This window comes from Erythrolamprus reginae, chromosome 2 (genome assembly GCF_031021105.1).
Source record: "Erythrolamprus reginae isolate rEryReg1 chromosome 2, rEryReg1.hap1, whole genome shotgun sequence".
NCBI lineage: Eukaryota > Metazoa > Chordata > Lepidosauria > Squamata > Dipsadidae > Erythrolamprus > Erythrolamprus reginae.
In genome coordinates this window covers 83,265,155-83,277,689 of record NC_091951.1, presented here as the reverse complement: position 1 = coordinate 83,277,689, position 12,535 = coordinate 83,265,155, and the positions used below count along the sequence as shown (strand labels likewise).

The window sequence follows — 12,535 nt, the reverse complement described above, 5'->3', positions numbered from 1 at the left end:
ATAAAATAAATAAAATAAATAAAATAAATAAAATAAATAAAATAAATAAAATAAATAAAATAAATAAAATAAATAAAATAAATAAAATAAATAAAATAAATAAAATAAATAAAATAAATAAAATAAATAAAATAAATAAAATAAATAAAATAAATAAAATAAAATAAATAAAATAAATAAAATAAATAAATTAAATAAATTAAATAAATTAAATAAATTAAATAAATTAAATAAATTAAATAAATTAAATAAATTAAATAAATTAAATGAATGAATGAATGAATGATTAAATAAATAAATAAATAAATAAATAAATAAATAAATAAATAAATAAATGTTTGCTCTCAAAAATGTGCTACGTCTTATTTTCAGGGGATGTCTTATTTTTTCCCCAGTGAATTGTATCCTGTATTCTGCTGCAGCAAAAACACATCCAAACACGAAGTCTCATGTTGGATGCGTGTTGGATGTGTTTTGAATCTGATTGATGCAGTGTTTTGGGATGCAATTTATGTTCTGTTTGGGAATGCTGCGAAACAAAACGTCTCCTACGTCTTACTTTCGGGGGATGCCTTATATTAGGCAATTCTACGAAACCTCTCCTATGTCTTACTTTCGGGGGTGACTTATTTTCGGGGAAACAGGGTAGCAAGGCTTTCCTGAAGTCGATAACAGAGCTCTGTTATCGGCTACAGAGGCCTTCAGGGAAGCCTTGCCGGCTGCAGAAGAAATGGGCTGAGATGTGCGAAGCCTGGTTGCAACTATCTGAAGGTAAGTAGTACGGCAGCTCCACTTCCATTTCATTTCCTGAACTACTGATTGGTCCGTTGGGCCATTTTTCTCCATCCCCAGGCTTCAGGAGACATTTCTGAACCCTGGGGAGAGCAAAAAACAATACAATGGGCCTACTGGAAGTCCAGAGGCTTCAGTGAGGCCTGTGCACATATGCCGGGGAGCGAAAGTGCAGGGAGTTGTGTGCATTATGGATGTGGGCGTACATGCACACCCTTTTGGCACCCGAGCTGAAAAAGTTTAACCATCATTGTCCTATGACATCTTGAATCAAATCTCAATAGGAAAAAGCTTTTCACAGTGAAACTTTCATTAGATCGGGATTTATGTATATAGAATATTAAAGTTACCGAAATTCTTCAGGTGTTTCTCTTCTGTAGGAGAAGAAATTTCATCCGTACAAAACCCATTAGCTAATAAGCAACAGACATAGCTATGTTGGGGAACATAAGATTGTTTATGTCATTTATTCTTTGGAATAAATTTTCAAGCAAATCCAGATCTAATGTAAGACTGTCATTGTCTTCTTTTTTAGAGTTAATCTAAATTTTTAATGCAATATACAAAAACTTAAAAGAAAAATAAGAAAAAAAGAGAGTCAAAAAAGAAAGAAAACATAGAAATATAAATTTTATTCTTCTTTTCCATCCCTCTTTGAACCCTGAATCCATAAATTTTATAAAACAAAATATCACTTCTTCACCATCAACTATAAATATTACCTTTCCCCCCCTTAACTACAGGAAACATTCATTGCAGTGAAACACTAGAAATCTGTCTTCCCAATATTTAAGGCTAACTTTGATTTTGCACTTTTGATGTCTCCTTCTGTAATGAGATATTCTACATTTTCTTCAGCTGCAGCTAATAAAATGGCATCCCCTACATTTTTCAAATGCTTAATGTTTGATTCTGGCTATCAACTGTTCCACTCTTGCAACACTTATATTCACTGTACAAATTAAAAAGATAGAGGGACAATATTCATCCTGGTCTCACTCCTTGATTCACTCTCTTATTTCAGATTCAGCTCTTATAGTTGCTTCTTGCTAATGTATTATTAGATTAACAAGAGAAACTTGGATTTATTAAAAAATGAAGAGTATTTATTGGAAAGAAATAACAACAACAACAATAACAATAATAGCGGTTTGCAAAGTGTGGTGGATTTTTCAGCATGACCTTAAATTGAAGTTTGAGCCAAAAGCCATACTTAAAATTTCAAAAGCATTACATTTTATAGTCTCTATCTCAATGCCCGACGCCATGCCCCTCCTATTGGATGCAGTCACCGATCACAACTACTCCATAACGCCTCAGAGACCACAGCAGTCCTCACATGTTCATCAACACCTCTCCATTATTGCTCATAAAATATTTTGCAAGCACAGCACTTTCTTATCTCTATTGTCTTGGCATTAACAAATGTCCCTTTTAGTTGAGCCCCTTTCTAACTAACAAAATAATATCTGTTCAGCATGTGTTTTCTTCAACTACCTTAAAGCAACTAACATTTAACAAGTTCAGGCTGGAAGGGACCCTGCAGGTCATCCTGCCTAAGCAGCATTAAATCTCCTACATTTATATAAATTTCTATATACAGGGTACTTACGAACTTAATTCGTTCCGTGACCAGGTTCTTAAGTAGAAACGTTTGTAAGTAGAAGCAATTTTTCCCATAGCAATCAATATAAAAGCAAATAATGCATGCAAACCCATTAGGAAAGAAATAAAAGCTCGGAATTGGGTGGGAGGAGGAGGAGGAGGAAGAGGAGGACAGTCGCTGCCCAGAGCAAAGGGAGCGTTTCTTTTCTCTGGGCGCTGGCAAAGGTTCATTCTCTCTCCAAGCACCCAGAGAAAGGAAAATGCTCTGTTCGCTCTGGACTGGCAAAGCCTCCTTAAGCGCCACCGAAAGGCCCCTCTGGCAGCCCAGAAAAGCCAGAGATGGCCGGGATTAAAGGGGGAATGGCAGGAAACTGGCCGGACCTTCATGCCGCTCTCAAATTTCCTGGGAAATTTTTCCGGGCTCGGGTTCTTAAGTAGAAGACGGTTCTTAAGAAGAGGCAAAAAAATCTTGAACACCCGGTTCTTATCTAGAAAAGTTCTTAAGTAGAGGCGTTCTTAAGTAGAGGTACCACTGTACTATTTTATTTTTGCATTTTTTTATATCATACAGTATAGGTTCCTCAGAGGAATAATCCAGTTTTCTGGCATAATCAATATTTCCACTATGTTCTACTTTCTGGCATTATCTAAACAATCGAAGGCCTTAAGGGATACTTTAAAGCAAAGGTGAGCCTATTGGAAAGCTGCAAGTGATTTCCATACCTAAAGAAAGAAATTGAAATAGAGATAAGATGGGCAAAGCATTCAACTGAGGTACAAATAAAGCATCTCTTCTCAAACCATTATAGCAGCTGCACTTCTAAAAGATGCACGGAGTTGCTTCAAGGCTATTCTCTGAACATTTTTGCATGCTCAGGTAATATTTCCACTGAACCCATCATCAAAGCGAAATAGCTGTGTTTATATATCAGTCAAGAGCAGCTTTGAATCAACCATGTCAAGCCTTCCAAAGGATGCGGCTGCTTTATGCTTGAGCCCGGTGAATTTGCTGTCAGGAACAATCATGCTGAGCTTGAGAACCATAGTGGCTGCAAAATGTACCTATATTTTGCATTCGTTTACTTAGTATTCTGCTTGTTTTCTGCAAACTCTAGGACAGTGATGGCGAACCTTTTCGGTACCGAGTCACATACATGCACAGTACAGTAAAACACACAACAGTAAATACAAGAAAACCAAGTGGGGGAAAATGTATTACTATTACTGGATGACCTTTAGGCAGATCCTCCTGAATTGAGCTTGACTCCTGAAGATTACAAGGTCATGGACCGGGTGCTTTCTTGACAAGATGAGAGGCAGTCACTTCAAAGGTATGTGTGTACCTGTCATGAACAAATATACTTTTCTGGCAATTGCCATCCTTTCAATCACACAACTGCTGGAAAGTCTATCTATTCATCAACCCTTTGAGGAAAGGAATACCAAAATCCTACTTCCATTGCTTTATGACCAATAAACGGAGGATATTTTCTTCTTTTTTTGGGGGGGGGATTTTTCTCCACCTTAAAAGCATACATATATGTTCAATGAATAGCAATATGTTTGTAAAATCTCTTACATGAAAAATAGAAAAGTATCCTAATTCGCATTTTAAATCACAAACTATTCAGGCTCTCTAAGAAAAATATATAATTTCAGTAGCTAATTTTAATTTAATAAATGACAGACTAAGCAATTTTTCTTCACTTTCAATTCTAATAATCATATTCTTAAATCTTAAATTCCATTTCCAACCTATTCTAGTTTAATTTTAAGTATATGTTACATATTTATCCAATGCTGCCTTCTTTTCTCTTTTTGTCAACCAGGTTTTCTCAATCATATTTCTCATTTCTTTATCTCTTTTACATTAAATTTACATTAACTATTTTATCCATTTTTATTTTCAATCCATTCATAAAATTTCCTCCCAATTTTATAAAACTCTGAGTTTTCTTTATTCTTAATTTTCATTATAAACCTTTTCATTTCCGCCCAGTCCATAATGTTCCGTAGTACTTCTCTTTCTTTTGATATTCTATTCAACTTCCAATTTTGTGCATATACAATTCTGGCAGCAGTCACTAAATGAACAGTTAAATATATTTCTTCTTTATTAAATTTTTCTGGTAATATGGTCGTGGTAATGTGCGTAATAAAAATATTTCAGATTTTAAGTCAATACTTTGTTTCAATATTTTCTTAATCCATATTTGGATCTCTGACCAAATATTTTTTTGGCTTCCAAGCAAGTACACCACATATGATAAAAAGAGCCAGGTGTGTGATTACATTCCCAACACTTCATTGATTTATTCTTAAACATTTTTTTCTAATTTCTCTGGAGACATATGCCATCTATAAAACATCTTATACATATTTTCTTTAAATGCTGTTGCCATCATCATTTTATAATTCCTTTCCCATAGTTGCTGCCACATATTCATACCTGAAGATGCAGCTACAAGCAAGATATGAAGCAAATATTAAAACAGAAGGAATTCATTTGGAAAAAAACAAAATTAGATGAAATTTTAATAGGAATAGATGAAACGTTGATAAAGAAATTGCATAACTATTTGCTCTCCGTTGAACTAGAATTTGAACAAGTGAAAGAGACAATGACATTGGAACACCATCTTTCGGCTGTGGCGAGGAGGGCGTTTGCCCAGGTTCACCTGGTGCACCAGTTGCGGTCCTACTTGGACAGGGAGTCATTGCTCACCGTCACTCATCACCTTGAGGTTCGATTTCTGCAACGCTCTCTACATGGGGCTACCCTTGAAAAGTGTTCGGAAACTTCAGATCGTGCAGAATGCGGCCACGAGAGCCATCGTGGGGCTCCCTAGATTTGCCTATGTTTCTGCAACAGTTTGTGGCCTGCACTGGCTGCCGATCAGTTTCCGGTCACAATTCAAAGTATTGGTAATGACCTTTAAAGCCCTACATGGCATTGGACCAGAATACCTCCAGAACCGCCTTCTATCGCACAAATCCCAGCGGCCGAGAAGGTCCCACAGAGTTGGCCTTCTCCGGGTCCCATCGACCAAACAATGTCGTTTGGCGGGCCCCAAGGGAAGAGCCTTCTCTGTGGTAGCCCCGGCCCTCTGGAATCAACTCCCCCCTGGGATTACAACGGCCCCCACCCTCCTTGTCTTTCACAAATTACTCAAGACCCACCTATATTGCCAGGCATGGGGGAACTGAGACATCCTCCCCCAGGCTGTTATATTTTATGTTTGGTATGTATGTGTTGTATGGTTTTAATTGCTGGGGTCTTATATATGTTTTAGTTTTAATATTAGATTTGTTTCACTGTTATATTGTTTCTATTATTGTTGCGAGCCAGGCCGATTCTTCAGAGAGGGGCAGCATACAAATCTAATAAATAATAATAATAATAATAATAATAATAATAATAATAATAATAAAAAAAAAAATGGATGAGACATATAGGACATACAATGCATATTTTCTTCTTGAAAGCAATTACAAACTGATACTAAATGGTACTATGTTTATTCAGTCTTTTGCCAGAGTGCGACAATGTGGTTACCTTTGGGAAGAGAAGGCTAAATAAAAGCCCAGGCTCGCTCCCCTCTCTAAAGGATTCTTCAGATTCTCAACATAAATTATTTGTATAGGGTTTCCTTTAAAATTTCTGTCAATACACCCACAAGTGCCCATTGCTTTAATTCCTTTCTCAGGCAAGAATAGGCAATGTTTATTTTTTCCTGGCACTCTTGAACTATTTACAGTATCCCTTACTCATTGCTCTAGTGACAGATTTATATGAGGGCCACTCCTGAATTGCTCTGGGCAGATTTTTCTCTCTTAAACTAAGCATGAAAAAAAACAGTAACACAGAGATTTTGGGGAAAAAATGGGTTTTGCTGAACAAGAGCCGTCATGTTTAATATCACCAGCATTTTTAAATTGAGTAATATTTATAATTTTAGGGATGTACACTTTATTTTCCCTGCAGCACTTTTTTTACATGCATAATCTCAGAAAATTGCAGTGGCTAAAAGAGGAAGGATACATCCTAGTGATTTCCTGACCATATATTTCTAACTTCTGATGGAGACAGGAGGCAAATGACTGTCAAAGCTCTATGCAGTCTTTAGTCCCTAAAAGGGGCCACCTTTGAAGAATGTTTGTTCAAAATACAGCTGCGAGAGCTGTTGTGGGCTTATCAAGGTTTGCCCATGTATCTACATCACTCCGCAAGCTACATTGGCTACCGATTGGTCTCAGAATGCAATTCAAAGTGTTGGTTGTTACCTATAAAGCCCTACATGGCTTAGGACTGGGTTACTTACAGGACCGTCTCCAGCCTCATGAATCCCAGTGACCGGTCAGAGCCCACAGTCGGCCTTCTCCAGGTCCTGTTAGCTAAGCAATGCCATCAAGTGGGCCCTAGGGGAAAGGCTTTCCCTGTGGCAGCTCCGACCCTCTGCAACCAACTCCCCCTGGAGATTTGCACTGCCCCACTCTCCTGGCCTTTCAGAAGGCTTTAAAAATTCACTTTTGCCAGCAGTCCTGGGGCTGTTGAGCTCTTACACTCTGCTCCAGTCGTTAGCATGACTGTGACATGAATGAATGTGGTTATATGGTCTTAAGACTTGGGTTTTTTAGATACGTTTTGCGATTGGGCTTTAGACTTGCTTTTTGTATTGCTTTTATATGTTGTAAGCTGCCCTGACTCTTCGGAGAAGGGCGGCATATAAGTCAGATAGATAGATAGATAGATAGATAGATAGATAGATAGATAGATAGATAGATAGATAGATAGATAGATAGATAGATAGATAGATAGATAGATAGAATATAAATAAACAAATAAACAAATAAACAAATAAACAAATAAACAAATAAACAAATAAACAAATAAACAAACAAACAAACAAACAAACAAATAATAAAGTTAGCTCATCTGAGCTCTAGGTCAGGAGTCTCCAAACTTGGCAACTTTAATACTTGTGAACTTCAACTCCCAGAATTCCCCAGCCACCATGAATTCTGGGAGTTGATCCACAGTCTTAAAGTTACCAAGTTTGGAGTCCCCTATCTGGAACAATATTTGACAAGGGCCTTAAAACAGTTGACAAGGAGTATTAACATCTTATATTTAGATGCTATGTCTCAATGATAGTTGATTGTTAAATTATTGCTTCTTAATTTAGGAAAATTCCGGTACATTTTGTATTCATACTGGGGATTGAGATCTCATCTTTCTTCATTTTTTATTTCCAGAAGACAGCAAAGATTGCAACAATCTCTATTTTTGATTGATTTCAAACAAGAAAGGCAAAAATGTTTGAATGGATATTTTGCTTTTTTGGGGGGGAAGTGTGATGTGGGACTATGGGATCTCAATATGTTCTTTACATTGTGCAACTAAAAACTAAGTTATATAAAAATGACCAAAGGCCTCACACACTCGTTTTTAAAGCAAATCAAACTCAGATAAGAATTGAGCCAGTGATAGGATTCATATTTTTTTACTACCGGTTCTGTGGGCGGGGATTTGTGGGCGTAATGTGGCTTAGTGGGCATGGCAGGGGAAAGATACTGAAAAATCTTAATTCCCTCCCCATTCCAGGGGAGGTTTACTGCAAAATCCCCACTTCCTCCCAATCAGCTGGGACTCAGGAGGCAGAGAACAGATGGTGGCAGGGCCAGTCAGAGGTGGTATTTATCCGTTCACCAAACTACTCAAAATTTCCACTACAGTTCTCCAGAATCCCACCTCTGGACTGAGCCAAAAGAAGCTTTATAGTAAAGCCAAGTCAAATAATACACTGACATAATGTTTGACAATAGAAGCCATCTGTAAAGAACATTTCAAATATTCTAATTGACAGATATAAGACAAATGATATTACTTGATTAAAGGAAAGGCAATAGGTATTCAAACCAAGGCAGAACAGAATAGATCCTATCAAGGTAGCCCAGACTAAAAAACCAAGGCCATGCAGGTTACTACTACATTTATAGTAAAGGTTTAGTAACAACATCTTGCAAGTCAGAATGCATTCATCCTTCTAGCATTTTGTGAACTAAGGAGTGATTTGCTGAGACATTTGAGCACAGGGTTGGACCCAGAAGACTTCCACGATCTCTTTTTACTCTGTCATTCTACATTATATTCTTGGTCAGGAGTCATGCCCTGTTTTGATTGTTGTCTTAGAGATGGGTCCTCCTCCTTTCCTTCAAGGCCATTTTCTCTGCCCCCTCATATCAGGGCATAAAGCAGACTATTATGCATGCCATTCTATTGATCTGGTTATTGTTCTGCCTAAATCTGCCTTTACAGCAACTTTTCTGGAGCTTGGGCCTACAGTTCACTTTCTTGATCATTTGCAGGACTATAGGTAACGTTGCCAAAATGATGGTATAAGCAAAAGAGGCGAGGCTAACCCTCCCAAGCAAATCAGACAGGAAACAAGACCAGATGAGCAAAACATTTTATTGTAAAGCTAGACAGAAGGAAAAGGGGGGACATGATTGAAACATTTAAATATGTTAAAGGGTTAAATAAGGTTCAGGAGGGAGGTGTTTTTAATAGGCAAGTGAACACAAGAACAAGGGGACACAATCTGAAGTTAGTTGGGGGAAAGATCAAAAGCAACATGAGAAAATATTATTTTACAAAGAGTAGTAGATCCTTGGAACAAACTTCCAGTAGACGTGGTTGGTAAATCCACAGTAACTGAATTTAAACATGCCTGGGATAAACATATATCCATTGTAAGATAAAATACAGGAAATAGTATAAGGGCAGACTAGGCCACTTGAAGGACCGGGACTCATTGCTCACAGTCACTCATGCCCTCATCACCTCGAGGTTCGACTACTGTAATGCTCTCTACATGGGGCTACCTTTGAAAAGTGTTCGGAAACTTCAGATCGTGTAGAATGCAGCTGCGAGAGCAATCATGGGCTTCCCCAAATATGCCCATGTTACACCAACACTCCGCAGTCTGCATTGGCTGCCGATCAATTTCCGGTCACAATTCAAAGTGTTGGTTATGACCTTTAAAGCCCTTCATGGCACTGGACCAGAATATCTCCGAGACCGCCTTCTGCCGCACGAATCCCAGCGACCGATTAGGTCCCACAGAGTGGGCCTTCTCCGGGTCCCGTCAACTAAACAATGTCAGTTGGCGGGCCCCAGGGGAAGAGCTTTCTCTGTGGCGGCCCCGACTCTCTGGAATCAACTCCCCCCAGAGATTAGAACTGCCCCTACTCTCCCTGCCTTCCATAAACTCCCTAAAACCCACCTTTGTCGTCAGGCATGGGGGAACTGAAACACCTCCCCCGGGCATGTACAATGTATGCATGGTATGTTTGTGTGTGTGTTTGTTAGTAAAATGGGTTTTTAAAAAAAATATTTTAAATTATATTTGGATTTGTTATGTATTGCTGTGTCGTGCTGTGAGCCGCCCCAAGTCTGCGGAGAGGGGCGGCATACAAATCTAAATAATAAAATAAATAAATAATAAATAAATAGATGGACCATGAGGTCTTTTTCTGTCGTCAGTCTTCAGTCAGTCTTCTAATAGAATTTTGAAAGTTTGAAAGTACAAACTTCCTGCCTGCCATTTTTAAGTGCTAGATCCATTCAGTTTCTTTAACTGTTAATCCACTGAGGGCTCCTGCCTGTCTTGTCTGACAGATCTCTAGGCCAGTGTTTCCCAACCTTGGCCACTTGAAGAGATTTGGACTTCAACTCCTAGAATTCCCCAGCCAGCGAATGCTGCCTGGGGAATTCTGGGGGTTGAAGTCCAGATACCTTCAAGTGGCCAAAGTTGGGAAACACTGCTCTAGGCAACCTCTCCTATCTCTTTTCCTCAAGGTTATCCATGTATTCCATTAGCAATAGCAATAGCATTTAGACTTATATACCACTTCAGTGCTTTACAGCCCTCTCTAAGAGGTTTACAGAGAGTAAGCATATTGCCCCCAACAATCTGGGTCCTTATTTTACCGACCTTGGAAGGATGGAATACTGAGTCAACCTTGAGCCTACTGAGATTCGATCTGCTAAACTGCTGACAGCCGGAGATCAGCAGAAGTAGCTTACAGTACTATACTCCAACCACTGCGCCACCAAGGCTCATGGGATATGACTGATAAATACAAAAATTGGAGCCCTACATTCTAGAAATCAACCTATTTCCATTCCATACCTTTAATTAAATTCTCCAACCTCCCCAGTTTCCATGGCCTAAAATAACCCTTCCAAATACAATTGTATTGACAGAGTTAAACTACAGTAATACCTCGTCTTACGAACCTAATTGGTTCCCGGGGGAGGTTCGTAAGATGAAAAGTTCGTAAGATGAAACATTGTTTCCCATAGGAAACAATGTAAGATCAATTAATCCGTGCAATGAAAAAAAACGCAAAAAAACGCCGCCGCCCGGCTGTCACCTTTTGAAACAGCCAGGGGGGCTTCTCAGCATCCTCCTGAACCCGAACGCCAAACCCGAACTTCCGGGTTCGGCATTCGGGAGGCCGCCGAGAAGCCCCCCGGCTGTTTCAAAAGGTGACAGCTGGGCGGCGGGGCTTCTCAGCGGCCTCCCAAACCCAAACCTTTGCCGAACTTCCGGGTTCAGCGTTCGGGAGGCCGCCGAGAAGCCCCGCCACCTGGCTGTCGTCTTTTGAAACAGTCACGGGCTTCTCGGCGTCCTCCCGAACGCCAAACCCGGAAGTTTGGGTTTGGCGTTCGGGTTTAGGAGGACCCTGAGAAGCCCCCCGGCTGTTTCAAAAAGCGACAGCCGGGCGGCGGGGCTTCTCGGCGGTGGCGGCGGCATAAGAAGGAAAAAGTTTGTAAGAAGAAGAGGCAAAAAATTTCTGAATCCCGGGTTTGTATCTCGGGTTGTTCGTAAGACGAGGGGTTCGTATCATGAGGTACCACTGTATTTCAGTCACCAGCTACAAAAGCATTAGGTAAAAACAAACACAACAAAACCAAAACTGTTGGGATAAGTTCATAAAATGTTGCATTGTAAAAAGCTATTTTTCACTAACCATTTATCCTCCATTCTACCATGACTTAGTTTCTTGTTGTCCCCATTTGCCAGCATTCCAGAACCAGTGAACCTACCCAGTCGTTATGAAGAAGTTGTGGGCTTTTTGGAGGTCATTTAAAATGCTTTGTAATCTATTCCACAAACAAGATCTATTAAATCACTGGAATGTAATTTTTTACTATTTTAGCTACATACTCTTTCTCCTGTCTTAATTGCCTTCAGTGGAACAGCACATCATAGGACAAGGTACCTCGAATGCATTCAGTTAAAGAATTAAGGACCCATTATTACTGTGGAATTAAAATTTCAGGCATCTTCAGTCTAGTTAAATTTGCAAATTTGTGGCCACTGCAGAATGATTACAGTCAGCCATACCTAGTCTGCGGAGAGGGGCGGCATACAAACCTAAATAATAATAATAATAATAATAATAATAATAATAATAATAATAATAATAATAATTATTATTATTATTATTATTATTATTATTATTATTATTATTATTATTAAATTATTACATGATTGTTATGTCCCGCATATCCTACCAGCTTCCCACAATGTCAGTGGGGAAGCCAGTTGGAAGTCAAAGGTCACTCCTGTTCCCACTGCTTTTTTGCCTTCCCATAGACATTATGTTTCTTTGTGTAGGTAAGGAAATATCTCTGAGATGATAACCCAATGAGGAATAGTTTGCCTAGTATATGTACTTGCCCTCACCACCTTTTCCAGGCCTGCCTCCATTTTACTCTTCTTCCCATTGGCTTAACAAATAATAACACAGTCATATTACTTTGCCAATAAAACATAAAGCATTGTCTATCAGATATTTATCAGACACAATCCAACATTTTAAGTGGGTTATAACCTGGTTATCTGAAAGACTATTTTTCTCATTATGAATTCGATTGTGAAAATTCACAAAAGTGAGAAGACTCATTTCTGATGACTCAAAGGTCTTCAAAACAGCAAATCCACAGCTAGTACTCCGAAAGGCTATATTTACTATGAATAGTATATTGGAGCTTCTCTGTGACATACTAAGAATGAGAATTAATTTCATTTTGGATGCAAGAATGGAAAGGATTTCCTAAGAATGG

General features: G+C 38.7%; 1 protein-coding gene across 1 annotated transcript in view; it reads right to left on the bottom strand.

The window, feature by feature from the left end:
* Positions 1-12,535, bottom strand: part of SUSD3 (sushi domain containing 3) — a 74,003-nt gene that overhangs the window by 54,681 nt on the left and 6,787 nt on the right. The gene's annotated exons all lie outside the window — the stretch shown is intronic.